The sequence below is a fragment of the Artemia franciscana genome, chromosome 21 (genome assembly GCF_032884065.1).
Source record: "Artemia franciscana chromosome 21, ASM3288406v1, whole genome shotgun sequence".
In the NCBI taxonomy this organism is placed as follows: Eukaryota; Metazoa; Arthropoda; class Branchiopoda; order Anostraca; family Artemiidae; genus Artemia; species Artemia franciscana.
The window spans coordinates 576505-597254 of record NC_088883.1 but is presented as its reverse complement, the minus strand read 5'-3'; the positions used below and the strand labels follow the sequence as shown (position 1 = coordinate 597254).

Genomic DNA, 20750 nt, shown 5'->3' with positions numbered 1-20750 from the left:
AAAAGGTAAAGGATGTGTCAGCCAAATTTTTCATCTTAGGCTGAAAATTAAGAAGTGCCTGAGTTATGAAACACCTTTAGTTCCCAGTTTTATAGATTATGAGCCAGTGTTTGATTCTGTTGATAGAAGAGCTTGTTAATCCAATATTTGGTTTTAGACGGGGGTTAGTGGCGTGACTCTGTTAGCTCAGCCAGAGTCTACCCGGTGACAAAATTGATACCTGGAGAAGGTAATCAGGAAGGGTCTTCGAAAGCACAAAATGGTGAGCCTCCGTCCCTATTGCAAATCCTGGCTGAAGGGCCTAGAGATGGATATCAGCACCACCGAGTTAGGCCATAAGGGTGTAGTGTAGCATCCTTGACCTTTTTTCCTAGAATTTAATACTATAATTATTTTAATAGCAAATACTAAATTATTGAAAACATCAGTGCCAAACCGGAAGTGTTACGGTTTCTGCCAATTTTTCATGTGTAGATGTTCAGGCGGGATTATTTCGGAGCAATTTTCCGAGCTTTTTGTTTCTGAGAAATAATGCCGTCCTGGCTCTGTGGCTGGCTCGCTGGTTTGAGAATTCTGTGTTCAATGGCCACGGGTTTGATCCCTGGTATAGCTAGTTCTTTGGTTTCGGACGGGGGTCAGTGGTGTTATTTTGTAAGCTTAGCCAGGGTCAATCCATCTCAAAATGGGTACCTGAAGAAATCTTGGGCAGTTAAGCGGGAAGGGTGTGCAAAAGCACAGGGTGGCTGCCCCCCTATTGTAGTTATTGACTGAAGGGCCACAAAACAGAACTCAGCTACGTCGGTTTGGACCTTAAGGGTCTATTGCTGTCATACTTATACTAATTTCTACTGAAAGGGAGCATTTACGGAGCGATCGAGAAACTGATTAGAAAATAATATTAATGCCCCTAACCCCGATTGCGCTTCCTGCCTGAAGGGCCACGAAATGGAGATGAAAACCGCGGGTTTGAACTGCGGGTCTAGTGCCGTCATCCTCATGCTAATTTCTACGGAACTGGGCATTTCTGGAATGATCAAGAAGCTAACTACAGATCTAAGTCTTATTCAAATGAATGAATGCTAAAGACAATTTTTCTGTTTTAATCGTCCGCAAGCAATTTTACAGAGGGAAGATTCTCAGCGAGGATGGAACTGTCTGGACGGAATTTGACAGGCAGAAGGTTTATTTTACGTTGGATTAAATTTCACCGAAGGAGATTTAAATGAGAGGGACGGTTGCCCCCTCCATTTATGAAGGGTGTCCCATCCTTAATACCTTGCTCTTTACGCTAAAGTTTGACTGTTTGTCCAAATTTGTTAAGAGCGTTTACTGAAGCACGGGTTTTTTCAATTAGAATAGGAAGGTTTCTTAAAAGTGCTAACAGCTTTAGGCTAAGGAATTACGTAATGAGGAGGGGACAACCCTTCTTATCTATATATATAAAAATAAGTTGTTTGTCGACTGACGTCATGTTTGTCGACTGACGTCATTATAAGGATTGAGCATTATGACGTCATGTATGTATTTTGTATGTTTGTATATGAAGCCAAAGGCTTTGTATATGACGTCATTATAAGTATATAAGAAGGCGTTTCAAAGAGAAATTTTTAGTATAGATCTTAAAATGACAGAAGAAACAGCCGAGGAAGCTGATCAAAGAGTTAATTCAAAGAGAAATTTATGTATGAATCCTACAATGGCAGAAGAAACAGCCGAGGAAGCTGCTCAAAGAGTTAATGCCAAAAGTCTTGCGGCTAACAGAGAAAGTAAGAAAAGAAAGCGTGCCGAGGAATCACAACAACAGCGTGAAAACAGGCTTGCGTCTCAAAGAGAAATTACCAAAAGAAAGCATGCCGAGGAAGCTGCTCAAAGAGTTAATTCAAAGAGAAATATTAGTATAAATCCGACAGAGGCAGAAGAAACAGCCGAGGAAGCTGCTCAAACAGTTAATGCCAAAAGGTTTGCGGCTAGTAGAGAAAGTAAGAAAAGAAAGCTTGAAATTGCAACAAATTGATATAAAATCCTAATTCTAAGGAATTAAGGAAAAAGTAATTAAGGATATTAATTCTAAGGAAGAACTCCGGAAGAAAATGCCTCGTTAACACTAAACCTTAATAATACCAAAACACATGCTGACAATTAGACTGATGTCCACTGAAAGTCCAGCTTAAGTACCTGATTCTGTAATTCAGAAAAGCTGCCCTGGCCAATATGACCCACCGATCACTACTACCCGAACCAGCCCCACCCAATAGTCAAACTCGGTTACAAAATAAACTTCTACCCCCAAATGTATGAACTAACCGTTGCGTCAACTCATTTGTGCCTTTCTTCCCATTAATTTTCAATGCTCAGTCGTATTGTGTGATTTTTTTTTTTTAATTTATGATTTATTGAACAAAAATGGATTTAGCTACGCTACAGTAGCTTTTAAACGTACGGATCCCTCTCTCTCTCTCTCTCTCTCTCTCTCTCTCTCTCTCTCTCTCTCTCTCTCTCTCTTTTTCTCTCTAGTCAGAACGAACTTTTTAAATTGCAACAAAAGAATGGAACTAAAATGTTTAAGGATTTCATCAAGAAATTAAAAAAAACGTGAGAGCCCCGATTTTATAGGAAATGATCCTACAGTTCCAGCTTGCCAAAAGTCAACAGTAGCTTTTCTTAAAGAGTACTTTGTGGATCGGGATGAGTAAAATGCGGATTGCAATTATGACGAGCTGTGGTTTGAAATCATACAATATACCGAGGTATTGATTCGTTATTGGCTGGATCGAAGGAGCAATAATGTCGCTCCTTACTTTCATTTAAAAAACTTGTTTTTTTATTTAATTAGCTAATACAATGATGGTCATTTATTGTTAGTTTCTACTATTCATGTCAGAAAAAATTTATTTGTAAAAAAAAAACCTACCGATTACACACTAGAATAGAATAAAGAGTCTTTCCCCTTAGTAGCAAAGTCACTCCTTTTTGTAGGAACCGAATCTCAAAGCGATGAACATCGGACGAACGACAGGGAGTATAGAATCAAACTGCTCATGGATTTCTTCGAGAAATTAAAAAGCATCAGTCCCAAAATTGTTGAAAATTATCCATGCACGACGGAAATGGTAGATTTCATTATAGTTGATCTTTTGGACAAAATGTAGCCATCTCTTCTGCATTTGGATAATGAAAGCCTCTGGTTTTTCATGGTAGACCATACCATGTTTTTCATTCGTGGTTACCAGGATTATTATCATAATAAGATGGTGTGGTTAGCACGGAAGCCTCGGATGGAAGTGGTAAGACATCTAGACCTTGTACTTTTATTAAATATTGGGTTTCATGGGTAAGACTCAGGCATAAAGGAGATAAAGAGAAATTTTTTATCAGCCCTATGTGTTCTTAATATGTTTGAATATATCAATATGTTTCAATATGTTTGAAGACAACCGCTGTGAAAAAACAAGGATTGTTCTTCTGAGAAGGCATGCAAGAATCAAATTTGTATCAATCCCTGCTCATTTGAAAAATGTGGCCTCAATACCATCTCTACAACTGTTGACCGTGTTAAAACCTGTAGCTGCAAATATGGGTATGATGGAAACCCATATTATTGGTGTAGTAAGTACATACTGTCTCTTTTGCGTTATTGATGGGTTAATCTGTGTACTTTTCCGGCTAATGCAGGAGTAGGCCCATTTTATGATTTGACAAATCTTACGTGACAACTCGAAATGACGAGAAGTAAGCTAAAGACTCTGGAAGGAAAATTGTTACTTTTCATTTTAATTGATTATTAAAATATTCTTTAAAATAGTATTTAAACAAAAAAAATAAAAAATAAGATTTAAACAATAATAATATTTAAATATTACAAACATTTTAAAATAATTATTAATTATACAAGTTAGAATAACATAGCAGCGAAATAGTCAATTAATAAATTAATTGCTCAATTGCAAGCAGTAGCATCTTTTCAGTTAAATTATATTTAAGTTAGGTTCATTATTAGTATCCCACTGAGTAGTTACATGGCACGTACAAAAAGATCACGGCTTAATCTCCTTGCGGACAACTAACCCTTCAAAATATTACAGCTTGTTACTCGGTTGCAAATCTTTTCCCTGGCATTATTAGTATCTCCCCAGACATTTCGAATCAAATTTCGTTTTGAATTCTAAACCGTACAATGTAAAAGATTCAGTAATTATTAGTTCAATAGTCATTAACATTTATAGGCTTATGGTGCAACAGAAGACGTGTTTATAGGAGTTAAGATGAGAATCATCGCTTTGTTCACTATTCTGATAAGGACATTTGCACTCACGCTGCCAAGGGCTCTTCAAGAGATTTAAATTCCGGATGTCAGAATGAGTCTGAGGAAGAACTTAAGAACACGGGGAAGTTTCAGATAGTTGAGAGGACGATAAGTTTCCCAGACATTAGAGCATCACCTGCATTTGATTTTGCGCTTGATAAAGAGTCATATGACTTGGATTAAAATTCTGAAGATGAATTTGTCGAATAAGATAACTATGAAGATAATATTGATGAAAAAGACCTGTTGTATATTTGTTTGCTCTTATTATTTATTTAATTTCTATTCGATAAGAAAAAGTTCGTGGTAACAAGGACCGACCCGGCTCAATAGTAACCGAAACTTAAAAAATGGAATTTTGATAGAACAAAAAAGAGCGAAATTCAATTAAAACAAAGTATATCGCAATTTATGTAACATATAACTGAAAACGAGAATCAGAACGCGCCAAAAAAGTTGAGTAACAAAGATTTTTGTTGTTAAAGACATGCGACAGTGAGAATCTGAACGAGTAGAAAATGAATATAAAGAAGAAAGAAAAACTACGGTTCAACAACGCTGTCGCAATAGTTAGACGAGTGAATGGAGGAGGAGCGTAAAAACCCTTGAATACATAGAAGCTGAGTTTGTCCCATTTTGACCTTGTTATTCGAGATAATACAGACTATTAGACTAAACGAATAGTTCAGCACATAAATATGACCCATAAATCGGGCAAATGAAGCAACTTTCAATTTCTTATCAGGAGATCTTACCCAATAAAACCTAATATTTAGAGTATGACGGTTTTGCTCTATTCTGAGATTTTTTTTTGGTTTTGGACCCAACGTCATACTGGCACCTTGCTTGAAAGCGACTATTTTGTTAAATCTGCCATATTTCTCAGTTTTAAAAATGATTTAATCTATTTTAAAACTACAAATAAAACTATAAGAAACCTGGATATTTGTCTACTGTTCAGCTCTTTAGCTTGAAGAGGGGGCTATCACTTGAAAAGCTCGGAATAGGATACAGTCGAAATGTGCTTGAAACTGAGTCATCTACACGAACAAAAATTAGTTTTCAATAGCTCGATTTTACATCTCAATTTCATACCAGCTTGTTTTCCTTAATACCTCATATTTCAGGCTCTACAAATTGCTACGTTACAGAAGAGCATAATGAATCTGATGCGTATGATCAAGAAAAAATCTGATGTGTATGATCGGATAGAAGATCCTTATAGAAAATTCTGCAGCGACTATTTTGAGAAATTTGGGGTATATATTCTTTGCCATGACTGACATCTGAAATATCATCGTGTAAAAATAGTCTAGTTGCTCAAACAGATGTCACAAAGCGTCCCAAATATAAGACGTCTTTTCATAAAATCTTCTTGAAACTTGAATTAATCGAAATAAATTGCAAAGAACAAATGAATTGACACTAGAGAGCCACTAGAGTCTGCTTGAAACTGCCTCATATTGATATAAAATCCATTTAAAACCACCTTATCTTTTAATTACTAAAATTAATAGACGATGGTAAGAAAATTAAAACACTGGATTTAGCATATGAGGACCAGATTTTGACAGATAAAATCTGAGTGCCGTATAAAAAGAACGCTTGCGGTAGAGTTTTTAGATTATTAAGCATCAAGAGATGTTTGTGGGGTTTCCTATCATCAAAAAGAAAAACCTTTTTCATACCATTTTTTATGTTCATTAATTGATATATCCGTCAGTCCATATATCCATTTTGGGTGTGCAGTCTCCTTAATTTATGTGAAATTATTTTAGAATACTATAAGTCTTGATCTTTCAACCCACAACAACCCTCACCCGCTAGCTTTTGTGGTGTATTTATTCAAGTGTTCTTATTTCCTCCCCCCGTCAACTCGTCTAATCCTTTGTCTGTATTTTGTTCCCTTGATATCTTATTATTAACTTTTTTCACTTTATTTTTAAGGATTAATATTGAACAACAAGAAGAATCTGATGTTTATTATTGGATAGACAATTACGGGACCGAGCAAAAATTCTGCAGCAACTATTTTGTTAAATCTGACATATTTCTCAGTTTAAAAAATGATTTAATCTATTTTGAAACTACAAATAAAACTATAAGAAACCTGGCTGTTTGTCGACTGTTCAGCTCTTTAGCTTGAAGAGGGGGCTATCACTTACAAAGATCGGAATAGGACACAGTCGAAATGTTCTTGAAACTGAGTTTCATAACAATTTCATACCAGCTTGTTTTCCTTAATACCTCAGATTTCAGGCGCTGCAAATTGCTACTTAACAGAAAAGCATAATGAATCTGATGTTGATGATCAAGAAGAATCTGATGTGTATGATCTGATAGAAGATCCTTATAGAAAATTCTGCAACGACTATTTTGAGAAATTTGGGGTAAATATTCTGTGCGATGACTGACATCTGAAATGTCATCGTGTAATAATTGTCTAGTGGCTCAATCTTAGTGGCTAAAATCTTCTTGAAACTTGAATTAATCGAAATAATTTAAAAAGAACTGATTAATTGACACTAGAGAACCACTAGAGTCTGCTTAAAACTGCCACAAATTGATATCAAAACCCTTTAAAACCACCTTATCTTTTAATTACTAAACGTAATAGACGATGGTATGAAAATTAAAAGACTTGTTTTAGCACATGTGGACCAGATCTTGAAGGATAAAATCAGAGTGCCGTATAAGAAAAACGCTTGCAGTAGAGTCTTTAGATTATTAAGCATCAAGAGGTGTGGGGTTTCGTATCAGCAAAGTGAAGACCCTATTTCATCCTATTTTTTAAATTCTTTAATTAATATATCCGTCCATCCATATATCCATTTTGGGCATGCGGTCTTTTTAACCTATGTGAAATTATTTTAGAATACTATACGTCTTGATCTTTTGACCCTCAACCACCCTCTTATGCTAGCTTTTGTGGTGTATTTATTCAAGTGTTCTTCCCCGTCAACTCGTCTAATCATTTGTCGGTATTTCATTCCTTTAATATCTTATTATTAACGTTTTTCAATTTATTTTTAAGGATTAATGTTGAACAACAAGAAGAATCTGATGTATATTATCGGAAAGAAGATTTCGGGACCCAGCGAAAATTCTGCAGCGACTATTTTGTTTAATTCGCCATATTTCTCAGTTTTAAAAACGATTTAATTTTTCTTTTAAACAACACATAAAACTATAGGAAACCAGGATGTTTTTCGACTGTTCAGCTCTTTAGCTTGAGGAGTGTGCTATCACTAAGAAATCTCGGAATAGGACGAATAAAAATATACCAACTATAAATAATACCAACTAAGCTAACACTGACAAGATAAACCAGGATACATTGGAACTAAACAGCGTCTTCCAAATAATCTTTCAAACACCAACAAAGCTGACACAGACAAGTTAAGCTACGAAAGTGCCCAACCAAACATCCTATATCACATTTTTAAAACGAAAAACTTCCAAAACAAAATTGGAAACATCCTTTTTCTGTTGTCGATTGTCAAGTCATCAGAAGAAAAACCATTGGGATATGTTCGTTAAGTTTAAACGATCGATTCTAGTGTACACGGTTATTTTATAGGACTATGTCTGAAAATAATAACAACAAACCCATGTGGCTGCATAAATTTGACCCCTGGATAAATATATAACAAGCGGAGACAAAACTGTTTTTTCCTGATTATTTGCATTATTCCTAATCTTGTGGTACCCCAAGTGTTAATTTAAGCGACCTATCACAGATTTAGAACTTTATATATTCAGACTTCTAGGTCAATTAATCCATTTTGAATTCTCTTGGGAGTTGTGCATCTTCTTGTTCTTCACTTTAATTTTAAAGTGTTGCCAGTGTCCTATTGCAAAGTATTTGTTTTTTTTCCAAAAATCCACAGATTACGTAAACTGAGTCGTTCATCTTCTTCATTTGGAGAAACCTGTGCAGAAGAGAGCAATAACGAACACGAAGGGCCGTAGTGGTACCGGCTGGACATCTTTCCTTAAACTGCTGGGGATAGGCGATTCGGGTATCTGCATTTCCCACGGGTCCAATCCAGTAACCATTCAAAGACTGAGATTAATTTTTAATTTTGCGCTGCGTTTTCATTCACCCTGCGTTTTCATTCGTGCTGCGTTTTCATTCCCACTGCAATCCTTTTTACGCTGGCCACAGAATAAGAAATAAAGAAAATACCGACAAGTGCATGAATCCAAAAAGTTGTGCGAACAAGCATGGGTCCTAAACGAGACCGCTAACAGAAATTATCCAATCAGATGTACAGATGTACTGGCCGGTTTGCAAGCAATCTGGTACATCAGCAGACCCCCTTTGATTAGTAGAAATCTCGAGTCTTATAACATCCAATGTCCCAAGTGCTTCGGCTATCATGGACATAGTAAAAGGAGCGGTAGAGGAGCTTAAACGTGATATCATCGAAAGGATAGATGAAGTCAAAGAGTGTGTCGATAACCTTGAGAAAAATATGGTTTTTCTCAAGAACCAGTCCTGAGAGTATAACCTAGCGGTACTTCAAACGTATGATGATTATGTGCAAAGAAACAAAGTTAATTAAATTTGTATAAAAGTATAATTAAATGCAAACTACCTGAAAGACTCTTGTTATTCTTGTTATTATTATTTAATTTTTTTTACAATGACTTGAATAAAAGGAAGAAGGGCAGAAAAACATGACTTTTAACTTGCAATTAATTGATTAAAAATGCTTGAAAAAGAGACCTTAAAGTACATACGAATTCTTATGCTATACAGAACTACTGTAAGAAAAGTGTGTTAGTTCGTCTTCTGTTCAGAGAAAGTTGAAAATTGCTCTTATTGTTATTTCTTCGTCCTACGTTGCTAAATACTTTGATTTTACAACCGTTTTAGTCATAGTGATTTTGCAATTTTTCCATACTGAATACACAATCCGGGTACGGTGCTCTCAAGCTTGAAATCCAGCCTTGATTTTTCTGTGATTTGCCCGTTTTAATCTGTTCCCTATGAATTAATTATTCGACAAAAAAATTTGAAACGATGGAGACACCTGTTCACTGTAATAAATCGCTTCACTAATACGTTTTAATTCTCCTGTATTTAGTTTTCTTCCAGGTCCCGGGCAAACGGAAAAAGACGAAGGTCTGAGCTGGATTCACTATTCCTTGTTCTCCCTAAACTGACCATTCCAATACCGTGACTTAGACATTTCTTTGTAGTTTAATTTAAATATGTATCCCCCACCTCTATTTGTTTTTACATTTTCAAATGGAGCCAAAGCCGCTTGGCATTAAGCCTTTGATTTTACTTTTAAATCAATCTATTGATTCTTAGAAATTCAGATATAATATGCTGCAACCCAAGATAAAAGGACAAATTTCAAGTGGTTCATACAAATAATGAAATTTGACACGACTATAAAGATCTTGTTTTCGTTACAGATGACCACTCCCGTAAAACGTAGGCTAGAAGAGATCAGGCGGTCAACAGTAAAATGGCCGGTGAAGTCTGTGGCAGCGGACAAAATACCAGACAAAGCTTATGATGTTGAGGCAGTCATGTTAGAAAAAGGAGGAAGCCATGGAAGCAAAATATATCTATTGTGTGTAGACCAAACTGGCAGGCTGCTCTTCGTTGTATTTCCTAAAACATTTGATTTTGGCATCCTGCGCTTAGAACAAAAGCGAAATATAAAAATCAAAAACGCAACTTTTCAACCCAGGATGACGATGAGTGGGATCCCGGAATTCGTAATAACGAGCAAATCAACGGTGGAGACACGAAATGAAGGTAAATATACATAACAAATATCCATACATTGGCTTTAAATGCAAATTAAACATAAAAAACTTCCCTTTTGAATTAAGATGAAATAGTTCTGGGTATCAAGTCATGACGAATTGTAGAAAAAACCCAGATATATAGTCCAATTGAGTGGATTTTTTTCAAATGCAAGTAAGGATCGACATTAAAACTTAAAACGAACTGAAATTATGCCGTATATGAAAGGGGTTGTCTCCTCCTCGACGCATGGCTCTTTACACTAAAGTTTGACTCTATCTCACAAATCTACTTTTTAAAACAATAAAAAACTAATCATAATTTTGAGTAAGAAACCCCTTAAGTTCAACCTTTTCATGTGTGTTTTGCTGAAGCAACGAAGAAAACTGATAACTTTGTCTTTGACTGAGCTGCCGTCCCGGAAAAAGAATTGACTAGGGAGTAGAATGCTTGGACTTCAGCTAGGCCTTAACGTTATCTTTTTCTATTTTGGACGATACTAATGATTATCTGGTACAGCTTCTGTTTTCGATGTCTTTAGTATTGATTGATTTTCCCAATTGCTTAAATTTTACATTGAACGACACTGTTTAGTCTTTGTGAATATCTGGAACCGTTAATGCCGCGCACTGAAAAAAATGTTATAGTTGTGATTTTAACAAATTAATACGAAAACGATCTTGTAAATGTTGCAAATTCCAGAAATCTTTAGTTCCATCTAAATAGCAGTAATGTAATTTTGCTGATTATGAATATCAGTAATAATAGGACCCTCAGACCTAAACGGAGCGTTTTAAGAATTACCTTTACCATAAAGCCTCAAAAAATACTTAGCATATTTAAAAAGAAATATTTATTAATTTCCAGGAAACAAAGTCGTAATCCAATTGGAAACAGACATAGAAAGCAAAAGCTACCCCCGTACCCGCAATCCATAGAATTATATGCATCAAATATTAAGATATAATTTAGATCCAACATCTTTAATTTCGATAAATCGTACAAAAAAAACAATAGCAAATAATATTTAAAACCTTTGAGCTTTCCTACATCAGAAGAAACCCCGTAAAAAGAAATCGTTAAAACACACAATATGAATTGCCAACTTAAAAGGTTAAATATGACGCATTTGATCGATTTCTCCTGAAGAATGAAGAGGAATATTTTCAGCGATTTTCAGCCTTTAACAAAGTGGACAACTTCGGCGTCATAAACTTTGTTACAGGAGGTGACGCACCCTTACTTCTTGACATTCAGAATCGTTTCAATGCCAAGGTGGAAATTACCGCTCTATTTGACGTTGTGTGATGAGTCTGGATTACTCTATTGTGGGAAAGCCTCGATAAATAATTGAAATTTAGATCATCCATTGTTTGTGTTTTATTTGTGTTGTCGACCAATTAGTGCTAATTATTTTACAATACCGTATTTTATAAAGTAATTTCTTTCCTTGTCTTTATTACTGGTCTTAAATGTTAAATATGCAAAAGTGCAGATACTCGGAAGTGTCAAACAGTGAAGAAATGTCTCTTGAACAAAGTGATTGATGTATTCAAGTTTTGTTCATAAATTGTTGTATATAACTTCTTGATAGGTAGTTTAATTTTATTTATATTAAACGATTCCGCTGTTTATAAAATATTGAACTGTCTCTGAAAAGAAAGAGAAAAAATGGAAGGCTCAATTACTCCTCCATTGGCTTACGCAGTTCACAATTTTATAAGGGGGTTGGGTGTTGGCCGATATGTTACAGGAGGACAATGATGAATGAGTTAGAGAATAGTTCAAGATTTGGGCAAAAAGACATAATTGACAAAGTAAAAAAAATTCTATGTCACAAATTCTACTTCTGGAAGAAATGGAAAAATAACTTTGGAACTGCCATCTCAAGAAGATGAACAAATGCAGTAACAGTTTTCAGTGAAAAATCAGATTTGACAAATTATATACCTAAACCCTCTACCGAAAAAAAAATTCTAGAATGATTGTTAAAAACATCCCTAGGTCAAATGAAAAAGAACACCTACGAGAACCCCTTTTGAATCACAATTTATATGTGTCAAGACTAGCAGTTAAAGGAGAAGCATTCAAAATAGTGACGATTATTCACAAAGGAGAAAATAAAACCCATGCTGTTGTTGAAGTCTCTCCAAAGATGCGTAAATGTATAAAAGACTACCGTATCTGAAATTAAGGTTCATGTTGCACGAATGTGAAGATTATATCTACCTATTAAGATGCTACAAATGCTGTTTGTATGGACACAAATGCAGCAATTGCAAAGGAGTTACCCTTTGTCCGTATTGCTCTGGAGAAAAAAAATATATGTCATGCTCATCTTCTCGACCCTCCTGCCGACCAATTCAGTCAAAAGGACTTACAGGAGCCAGACATACCTCGCACAACATAAATAAATGCCCTACCGCAAGAAAAATAAATGATTTAATACAAAATAGTATTGAATATTCTTGTGAATAGCTTTGATTCAAAGAGTGGTTTAAAGTTCCTTCAAGTCAACTTGCCACATTCTTATAGTGCAATGGTAACATTAGAAAAGACCCTAGATGATTAGAAACCTGATTTATTACTTCTACAAGAACCCTATGCGAGTAAATCCGGAAATATTTCGTGCATACCATCAAATCACAATAGCTTTTTTAAAATTTGATCCTGGTAAGAGGTTTAATAGTGCAGCAATATCAGTTAAGAGTGGAATGAAAGCTGATATTCATCATGAAGATTCTAGAAATGAGTTGGTTTTTGAGTCTCTATACCTCAAGAGTAGAACAGTTACAGTGTCCTCTTTATATTGCTTATATATGTCCGATATTGCTTATATATATCCTCTTTATATAGCTTATAGAGCTCACTCTTCGTTTTAGATTTTGTTTTTGATCTTCTTTCATAAAATAGTCAATGTACGGTTTCATAAAACAATTCCTGTTTGAATTGAATTACACTATGGATCTTATCTAGACGAAAATGATGATTGAGTATAAATTTCAAGTATGTATGGTGTAGGGTAATTTCCTTTTTGTAGCCAAAAGATGCGACCAATCTATTTGTTGACGTCCATGGGATTTTGTCTTTCTTTATGCGTTTTTGGTTGTATGGGGACAAATCTTCAAAGCAGATTTTCTACCTGGAAATAGGGTGTGGCATCACTTGATAATAGTCGTGGAATTTCTCCGCTAACTGTCACAAAATAGCCATACTGTCCATTCTCTTTTATAGTAGAAAAGTCGGGTTAATCATGAGATTCTAAGATTTTATAGTCACCAATGGGCATTTTATAATTTGACATGCAGTTTCCATATAGTCCAGTATGATCTAAACTCAAACCATAGCTCAGATTATCAGGATGAGTAGGGTCAAATTGAATATACCAATAATTATGGAATACCAGACCACCATATATAGCTTTCTCAATCTTAAGATGAATTTCTAAATCTTCAATTAAGTGGATTTTATGTGGAGCTGCAAATTTCAGCATTAGTTGGTATGCTAAGGATGGTGTTGAAAAATTTTGGTCTAAACTATAAAGATCTAGTACATCTTCAACAAAGGTCATAAAAACATCCGCTAAAGTTAACACGTCTGATGCGAGATAAACTCCGCAATAATGCCGCAAATTTTTACACTCGAAGACATCCCAAACTTCTTGCGCAAGATCGTATTCTTCTGTATTTATATCCTTTTGGTTGAGATCATCATAAATTGATGCTTGAGATGGTATACTTGGTTCTTCAAACCGTGTAAATTCATCCATATAACTATACGGGAAAATACCCTTTTGCGTAAGTAGATTGTATTGATGATCATTTGAAAATTTCTGTCGTAGGATTTGGAAAGACTGTTGATCTTCAGCCTTTTGTACAGTAATCAGATTTTCCAAGGATTTTGGCAGAAATGCAAAAGTGTCAAAGAAGAGAATTGAATAGCGGCGTTTTTGGTTATTTTCAAGGCTCCGGGACCAGCTAATTTTTAAGGTGAGAAATTTTTCGCTTGATTTAGCCAATGGTTCGTACTGTGGATTAAAACCTTCAATTTGTGAAAGGGATTCCAAAACATGTCTTATGTCATAACTTAAATTATGAAACCCAACCGGAATATACCGCTTATGTCTTAAAACGGTGTTACATGTCGAGTGAGCCAAATATTCAAAATTCTGTCCTTTAATATAATGGCAGTGGTGTCTGACTGTTCTATCTCCTACTTTTTTCGGTTTTTCGATCAGGGGTTTTTCACATATACCAAAATTAGTCTCTTGAAATTTATGACTATCTTTTTCAGTAATTATCATCTCGTGACAAGTATCATATATTTCGTCTAAACAGTTTTGTGCGTCTTGAATAAGTAATATCATGCCGTCAATATGGCAAGTTGGTCCATAGGTTTCTCGGTATTGCTCAAGATTTTTGCCGTATTTGACGACGGTATGAGCATACGCTGCTGGCCGGTGCTCTGAAATTATTCCTTTTCGAATAGGTTCGTCAACTTTTTTGATGGTTGACCTGAAATCTACGAAAATTCTATTTTGAAATGGCATTTTATTATAGAAATCCTTAAATTCAATTATTGCTTTTTCACCCTTTGGCATAGATACTGTTTGCAAACCGTGAGGAGAGCAGGCTTCTATATCGTGTTTTAATTTATCCTCAGTCCTTGATGATGACAGGCAGTATGGACAATAGAATCGCGCTGTTTTTCCTGAAGGTAGTAAACGGCTAAGATTTACGATAGGCCAAAAATGAGCGTAGTCTGCATCATCCGACTCTCCGTACAGTAAATAGGCATAATATTTTACATTAGAATTGGATGGAGCACGAATTGGACAAATTGCTTTCTCTAGTTCATTATAATGTAATACGCATATCCCTACTGAGGCGGAGGCGTTTTCTTGCTCCCATTTTGAGATATCGTTGATTTTGATTGGCCATTTTCCCTCAAAACAGTTGAATGTAACGGTTGGAAAAATACTGGGTTCTCCATAAATTCCTTCTATCCCATTCCTATTTAACTCTAGTAAATTAGAATGACTAGAATTGTCTTTTAAAACTTGATGTCCCCCTGCCAAGACCGACCATTTGAAACATTGTAATCGTTGGTTAAACCGTACCTGTAAAATTCCTCTTTTGCTAGCAAGGGCTTGCTGAACTGGAGGACCGTTCCGGCCAACGGGAATGGGAAAATCCCCATCAAATTTCCCAATTTTAATGTCGAGACTCTGGATTCCTGTAAGTGAATATCCACACCAATATTCTGCATACTTCTCCGCCGATTCATTGATTTTTGTGATGCATTTGTCAATTTTTGTATCTATATCCCAGCCTCTATTAAAACGTTACATGTACAAAAGCAAAGGGACAGTCCTATCCTCTTCATCTTCCCGCCTAAAAATTGCATTAACTGCAAGTTGAGCTATTACGCTAGTAAGTTCTTCTTCTTGAATTTGTCGTAATATTCCACCGATAGTTTGGCACAAAACATTGACTAGTTCGCCAGATCTTTGGGTCTTAAAGACGACATTGGATTTAAAGCTATATGATCTTAAGAAATTGCAAAAGGCATGATCTTTCGATTCAAATTGATCTCCTCCAAAGTGATTAGAAGGACTCGGTTGATCTAAATCTACTTGTAAGAAGAGATCAACAGTTATCGTTGAGCATTCATGCAGTCTGGTTCTCCACTGTGCAAAGTGAATTTGCTATAGCCACACCCCTAGGATACAGTGTTTGTTTCACTGAGAACAAGCTCGATTGAATAGGATTATAGATTTGCATTTGATGAAAGTGGGCCCTAGTAATAACTGGTTTTATTACAAAACAGGGACCTTGCGAGTAAGGTTCACTCGATGATATTTTAGTATATTAGATAGGCAAAGCGGCATTATCGTCAGAAATTAGTAATGGTAGTGACAAAAGAGCATTTTTACCGGCGGATGGACGAAATGCTACAGTTAATTTCGCAGTTACAGACTGAAAACAAACTACTCAGAGCAGAAAATAAATTGCTCAAGACTGAGCTCGTCCAAGTGAAGACTTCTACTTTACGAACAGAACTATATACAAGAAAAAATAATATCATTATACACGGAATTGAAGCGTCGCAAGGCTCAGAAAATATTGGGCAGACTGTATCCTCATTTTTTGAGGCTAAGCTTGAGAAATCTAGTCGACCAGAACCAGAGAGTGTTCTGAGCCTCCAAAGTGGGACACAGCGAAAAAAAGTTGTAGAGCCTATTTTTGTAAGCCTAGATGGCTTTTGACCGGTCGATGATCATTAAGGAGTGTGGAAAACTTAAAAAGACTTTAAAAGTCTTGTCCAACGAGGCGTCAGAATGTGGTTGGATGTTAAAAAGTCTAAAAATTCACAGTGGGCGAAATATCTAGATGAATGCTTTGACCCAGTTAAAGTGCCAACTATCCAACCTGAGGAATTAGACTCAGAGTCATAATTGTGTGTGTTCCTTTCATTCATAAGTTTGTCAGTATAAGTTGATTGCCAATTGATTAGATTTCTATGTTGATTTTGCCCCATCTTTGCCAGCGGTCGGATGTTGATAAGGTTCTTGAACATCCCTTAATTTTTGGATATATTTTATATTTTTTCTCCTTCATATGTAGTTGTCATTACAAGTTGATTGCCGCTTGCTTACATTTTTCTGTCTAAAATGTGTATTTCAGTGCTTTTTTTATCCATGTTATTCCATTTCCTTTGTTTCGTTTTTCTCTTTCAGAGTTCAAAAAAAAGTTCCTACGGGTGTGTGTATTTCTCATGGCTTTTGCTTCACTTCAAGATATGGTCTTGTCCCCTGGAAACTATTAGGTAAGTAATAATTTCCTATTCTTAATCCCGGGGACTAATCACTTCTTCATTACCAAAAAATTATAACCGGTTAAAACAATTAGATAATTCTTTTTTGGATTTAGAGAAAATTTTTGATGAGAAAATAAGTAATGAAGTAATGACAACATTATGTCCGGCGAAGGTATCAGTCATCACAAGTGACACATCTGATCATTTTTCTATACACACTGTCTTCAACACAACGAGGATGCCAACTCCACTCGTAAGAACTAACCAGGGTCTACAAGTAATTAATCTTAAAGAGGAGAATGTTAAACTGTTAAATGATGAGTTAAAAAAAGTTTCTTGGGACAGTGTCCTAGCAAGTGAAGATGTGAACAAAGGTTTTGAAATTTTCCACAATGCAATTGTAGCTGCATATAAAACATGCTGTTTTAAAGAGAAACAAAAAAACCGTGGAAGAAAAAATACACCAATATGTCCATGGGTTACAGAAAGCTTACTTATATGCATAAATAAGAAAAATGAGTTATCGGCGAATTACAGAAACCACCTAAACCAAGAAAACCTAGAGAGATATAAGACATATAAGAAATGCCTTCATTCTGTTCTGAGGAAAGCAAAAAGAATTTATATGAATAATAAAATATCGGAAAGTGGGAAGGATGGACGAAAAGTCTGGAAGGTCATTAATTCGATTTTGCGACCAAATGATAAGAGAGCAGAATTGCCTTCCAGACCTTTTGTCAACGGGGAGGCTGTTACGAAACCCATTCGGGTTGCAAAAGAACTCAATGCATTTTTCGCAGGGATAGGAAGAATTACATCTAATTCTGCGAAAAGTCCCCACAAACCCTACAAACATTACCTTGGCTCAGCATGGACCAAATCAATGGCAATAATTCCTTTGACATCAACCAAAGTAGAACTAATTGTGAAGACCTTGAAAGGCCCATCAGCATCTGGATTTGACCGGATACACACGAAAGCCCTGAAAGCAGTCCTCCCTTCTATCCTAGAGCCATTAACTTATTTAATAAACCTGTCTCTAAGAAGTAGTGTTTTTCCCTCGATATTAAAAAAAGCAAGAATAATCCCTTTGCATAAAGGTGGCGCTCAAGACGATCCATCAAATTTCCAACCCATATCCATATTATCTGTTTTTTCAAAAGTTTTTGAAAAACCCTTACAAAGACTACTTTACCAGTTTCTCGAAAAAAAAAGGATTTTTTTTTAGTCGTCAATTCGGCTTCAGACCTCATCATTCAACAGAAAATGCTCTGGCATCCTTAAGCTCATTCATCAACAGAAGACTTGACTCAGGTCTTCTGCCAGCTGCTATATTGATTGACATAAAGAAAGAATTGATTGACATAAAGAATATTTGACAGTATGGATCATACAATCTTGCTGGGAAAGCTGCAACAAATTGGAGTAAGAGGGATAGCCCTTCAATGGTTTGAATCTTACCTTCAAAATAGGTGCATCTACATTGGTGACGACCCAAGCAACGACACTACTGTGAAATTTGGTGTGCCCCAAGGATCAATCCTCGGTCCTCTTTTATTTTTAGTCCATGTAAATGACCTAACTTGTATCCTTAATCCGAATCATGACGACAAAAAATGCTGTAACCTATGCTTTGATCAAACATCTGAGGACATTACTAACGAGCAGGATGAACTTATAGCATTCGCTGACGACACTACAATGACCTGCTACCAACAAACTTGTCATCAATGTAGAAAAATCTTGCCTTCTACTATTTTCTAGGGTAGGAACCATTCACCCAGAAATAACAGGAATTATGACGTCTCGTCGAAAGGTTCAACGAACTGTAAATGGATGTGCAAAATATTTAGGAGTAATAGTAGATGAAAACCTTTCTTTTCTTCCTCACATCCACGCTGTAGAATTAAAGTTTTCAAGGAATGTGGGTATCATGAAGAAACTGAAGCAAACATTCCCACGTAAAACCCTTACCCTTCTCTACAATGCACTCATTAGACCCCACTTAAAATATTGCGCAATGGTATGGCAATCGACATTCAAATCCCATCTGAATAAACTGGATTCCATCCACAAGAATGCCTTGAGGATCATCAAACACACAGAAGATTATCTCTCGCTAAAATCGCTGTTTGAGCTTTCCTGCTTGGTTTTTGCTTTCAGATTCCTCTCTGGCTTGCTTCCATTGCCTTTTAGGAATCTAATCCGTTTGGTATCCGAACAGCGTCTTCCAATTACAAGACTATCTGCACAGATACATATTCAACATACGCCAACAGTGAGGTCGGATTTTTCGCCTGACATCGTCTGTGCTAAGGCTTACAATACTCTACCGCTTGAACTGAGAGGTAGGAGCTCCCTTGGTTCTTTCAAAAAGAAAATTAAAAATTATCTTGTTTTAAATAGCTTAATTAAATGTAGAATCTAATTAGAATAGTGATTCTAGTTATTATTGAGTTTTTTTAGGGGGGGGGGATTGGAGTGGTTTGCTCCTGGATGAAGAGGTGGGGACTTGTAAGGATGTTTTTTGGTAGGGACCATGGTTGTATCGAGAAGTGGAGGGAGAGCCATAGTGCTTATGTGTTTTTGAGGTGATATGGGACTCAGCATGCATTTTTTGCATAGAGATGAGGGATTATGTATGTTATGACTGTTATAATTTTTTTTAATAGACCCGAATGAACTAAAAAAAAAACAAAAAAAAAACACTGGTTTGTGTGTCGCTACTATTCAATTCAAATTGAGCCCCTCCAAACTGATTAGAAGGACCCGGTTTATCTAAATCTACTTGTAAGAAGAGAACATCTTCGGTAGAATCCAAAAACTTTTGGACTAGCGAGTCAACACTGTTTTGTGTGTCGCTACCATTAATTGAAACTCTTATCTTTTTCGCTGGTGGTTCTGAAAATCCAGAACCCTGACTACTTCCACTGTTTAAATTTTCACTTTCCATAATAAATCACTGAATACTTTCTTATCATAAGCAAAACTGTAACTGATGCTATAATATTTAACCCTTGCCTTTTATATCTTTTGCTCAAGATTATGCAATATTGTGAAATTTCTGCAATATTGGGAAATCCCCCCTTTTCACAATTCTGATTGGAAAATCCAATGACCTATTGGAATACTGAAATGTCAACAATTGCAAAACATGCCTAGCCCTGTTTTCAATAACACCTTTGTTTACCGACCATCGAGATGTAGTTACCAAGATTGCCAAATAGAATGTAACCCCCTTTTTCCGCAATACCTCTCTTAATTTCATTTGGATTTGTACAAATCAGTAATATTCTTTTTCTTTACAGGGTTCTCCTCCAACATTCCTGAATTTCTCACAAGAAAACTATATTTATGTATATATTTTATTTAATTTGTATATTTTTTATTCAGTACAGTAGATTTTAATATGTCTACTTCTTACTCCAAACTACTTATGCCATATTGGAAGCTAGGAAAAACCTAGACCTACTCTTAGAAATATTTTTAAAAGAATTAAAATTCATAAATTTACTAGCCTAGACTATATTGTGTAATAACCAACAGGTTCGAAAATACCTACCTTTGCGACATCGCTATGTTGCGTCACTTGCATCTGGAAGACAGTTGATTGGTGGATTCGGGTGGGGAGGGTCGGGGCTTGAAAAGCCTATCCTTGTCGTGTGAGCTGTTACGGCCTATATCATTATTGGTCAGTCATGATCATCATTGATCACATTATTGGTGATCAAAGAAATTGACCCATAAAATGAGATAGCTTTGGATAATGGATCATGTACTTTTAAAATTGAGAGACCTTCATATTGTCTTTCAACAGAAACTGAGGCCGGGAAGTACATACAGCCTAGCAATCACGGC

At 35.8% G+C, this 20750-nt stretch overlaps 1 protein-coding gene across 3 annotated transcripts in view; it reads left to right on the top strand.

Moving 5' to 3' along the window:
• LOC136041025 (microtubule-actin cross-linking factor 1-like) overlaps positions 1-20750 on the top strand; it is a 215312-nt gene that overhangs the window by 178237 nt on the left and 16325 nt on the right. For 2 of the 3 annotated variants that reach the window (XM_065725545.1, XM_065725542.1), the window contains 4 exons: positions 2977-3284; positions 9734-10082; positions 13915-14062; positions 16813-16901. The gene's annotated coding sequence lies outside the window, so the exon portion shown is untranslated. Of the gene's footprint in view, positions 1-2976; positions 3285-9733; positions 10083-13914; positions 14063-16812; positions 16902-20200; positions 20290-20750 lie in introns of those variants that run through there. The other variant, XM_065725541.1, reaches the window with a different exon arrangement.